We start from the raw sequence: 3,412 nt of genomic DNA, 5'->3' as shown, positions 1-3,412 counted from the left end.
GTGGTGGTGGGGGGGTGTTAGAGATTTGCTACAAATGGTTATTCAACACAGACAATCTGTGGAAATAATAAGACAAAAACATTTAAAGATTGACATTATTACTAGGGCTGTCCAGATTTATTGCATACAGTTACAGTTAATAAAGTTTTGATATTAGCACAATATGAGCATGTAACAGGCTTTATGCTATAAAGGAGGAGGCTGGGGAGGAGGAGGTTAAGCTTTGCCAGCAGCAGCATTAATGCAAGCAGGGTCAAGTGAGAAGTGTGTTGTATTTGAATACGCTTCTGTGTAGACAGAGAGAGAGAGAGAGCTGTGATTGGCTGTGGGAGCTGGGAGGTGATTTTTGGGATCAGTTGGCCGTCAGCTGATCACGGCTGAGCGTGTGCCCACTGTATTCTGCATGAACTAACACTGATCTTCATTATTACAGTCATGGATAAAATCATTGGCACCCCTATTTCCAGAAAATACACCATTTCTCCCAGAAATCGTTGCAGTTACAAATGTTTTTGGTATACATGTGTTTATTTCCTTTATGTGCATTGGAAAAACACAAAAAAGCAGAAGAAAAAAGACAAAATTGACATAATTTTACTCAAAATTCAAAAAATGGGCCGGACAAAATTGTTGGCACGCTCAACTTAATATTTGGTTGCACACCCTTGGAAAAAAAAAAAACTGAAACCAATCACTTCCTATAACCATCAACAAGCTTCTTACGCCTCTCAGCTGGAATTTTGGACCACTCTTCTTCTGCAAACTGCTCCAGGTCTCTCAGATTTGAAGGGTGCTTCTTCAACAGCAGTTTTGAGATCTCTCCATAGGTGTTCAATGGGATTTAGATCCGGACTCATCACTGGCCACTGCAGAACTCTCCAGCTTTGTCTCCAACCATTTCTTGGTGCTTTTTGAGGTATGTTTGGGGTCATTGTCCTGTTGGAACACCCATGACCTCTGACACAGACCCAGCTTTCTGACACTAGGCCCTACATTGCAGCCCAAAATTTTTTGATAGTCTCCAGATTTCATGATTCCTTGCACACAGTCAAGACACCCAGTGCCAGAGGCAGCAAAATAACCCCAAAACATCCTTGAAGCTCCACCATGTTTGACTGTAGGTACTGTGTTCTTTTCTTTGTAGGCCTCATTCTGTTTTCTGTAAACAGTAGAATGACGTGCTTTTCCAAAAAGCTCTGCCTTAGTCTCATCTGTCCACAAAATGTTCTCCCAGAAGGATTGAGGCTTACTCAGGTACATTTCTGCAAACTCCAGTCTGGCTTTTTTATGTCTCTTTGTCAGCAGTGGGGTTCTCCTCGGTCTCCTGCCATAGCGCTTCATCTCATTCAGATGACCACGTATGGTCCCAGCTGACACTTTGAGTCAACTTTTAGACACTCTAACTGGCTTCAGGTGTGATTTCTAGACTGCCAGCACCTGTTACTGCCACAGGTGAGTTTAAATGAGCATCACATGCTGGAAATAAAATGATTTACCCACAGTTCTAAAACGGTAAATTAATTTTGTCCGGCCCATTTTTTTTTAGTTTTGAGCAAAATTATGTAAATTTTGTCTTTTTTCTTCAGGTTGTTTGTGTTGTTCCAATGCACATAAAGGAAATAAACACATGCATACCAAAATCATTTGTAATTGCAAGAATTTCTGGGAGAAATGGTGTATTTTCTGGAAAAATTCCAGGGGTGCCAATACTTTTGTCCATGACTGTATAAAGCAGATGATAATCAGAGAATAAAATCTGGAGTATACATAAGATTATATCATTTTCTGGACATTTTCAGTTGTTTAAAATGTGAAGTCTGACAAACAAGAAGGGCGTGGCTTGACAAAGTGTTGCTCGGTCAAATATAATCAGTACACTTTCAAATCTGTTACAAATGCACTTAAAGTGTATATTTACTGTGTGATTTCAGTTTTTAAAAGATCTGCTAAAAAATAATGGGATGATATTTTCATCAAAATAAAGATCAGCAAAGATGTTAAACTCAGCTGAATAGTGCATGTGTCTGTGTTTTTAGGACAGCTGCTCCACATGCCTCATTTCATGCAGGTTTTTGTGCCACAAATTCTCTGCACTTCCTCCTCTCTCATGGATTTGTCTCTGAGGGACTGTTACATCAGCAAAGCAAGATGGCTGCTCTAGAAAAGCATCTAACTCTGACCCAGACGATTAATCATCCTTATTAGATTAGAGTTACTCCTGTGTCATGATGCTGAGGTGTCTCAGGGTTTATTCAGAGTTATTTAGAGGAAGACCAGCAACACATCAGAACAAAGAACGCCACCAGCGACCCTTTTTACCCTTCAGGCTAAGGAAGAAGGGCAGCTTTGGGAGGCTTTAACACACAAACGTGTTAAATTCAGTGAATATTTGATGCTTACACGTGTCTTTAATTTGATATTGTGTTGGGTTAATTTTAGATATTCCATCCCATCTCCTCCGAGGCTGTTCTCTCATCAGAGCATCCTCTCCGAGCTCTGAGGCTCATTAACACAGCGTGGCACTCGAGGGAATCCTCTGGAACCAGCAGCCCATATTGATCCGAGCCCAGAACAACTGAAATATAAATGAGAGATTTCACCGAGGACTCCTTTGTGCACCCACGGCCCACCATTATCTAAGAGAGGCTGCAGGCTTTCTTTTCATTACAGTCAACACCGAGGCTGCAGGAACGCTGTCCAGCACTCACTGAGATGAAGTGAAATGAGTTTTATAAGCTCTGAGAGGGAAATCTGATCAAAACCTTAGCAGAAAATCTAGTTTGGAATAATAACGCAGGACCTCTAGTCTGTTTAAGGTCCTTAAATTTAAAAAGTAGGAAAAATATATCAGCTGAGACTCCTCCTAAGCCCTGCATCCACATATGAGAACAATAAATTTTAGCTTTCCTCCTCTATAGTTGTCATCTTTGGTATTGGAATTGATCTCATAGTTGTCCAAAATGTCCATTCAAGTTTAAGATTTTTGCTTGAAATACTGGGATAATTTGCTGTTTGGATATTTTAGGGAATATGCTTGGAAAATATCAAAGTATTTTTATGGAAATTTAGGGGATATGTTTGCAAATTATGGAAAGTTTCATGCTTTGAATTTATTTCTTTTTTTCTTTTCTTTTTTTTTTCGCATTTTCATGGGACTATGGGGAATTCCTTACTAAATTTGGGGAGAATCTGATTGGGAATTTTGGGTTAAGGATTGTCCTTTAAAATTTTCAGGATTTTTTTTCTTAGAAATTTTAAGGGGCTGGGGATGTTTCCATCATTTTCATGGAATTTTGGAGAATGTTTTTTAAAATTTCTCAAATTTGCCAAGAAATTTAATGGGGAATTTGCTTGAAATTTTTTGGTAATTTGCATTGGATTTTTAGGAATTTTTGGGGGGAAATTTTCAGGC

The sequence above is a fragment of the Cheilinus undulatus genome, linkage group 18, assembly GCF_018320785.1.
Source record: "Cheilinus undulatus linkage group 18, ASM1832078v1, whole genome shotgun sequence".
NCBI classification, from domain to species: Eukaryota; Metazoa; Chordata; class Actinopteri; order Labriformes; family Labridae; genus Cheilinus; species Cheilinus undulatus.
The sequence above is the reverse complement of the archived record's forward strand: the minus strand, read 5'-3'. Positions refer to the sequence as shown.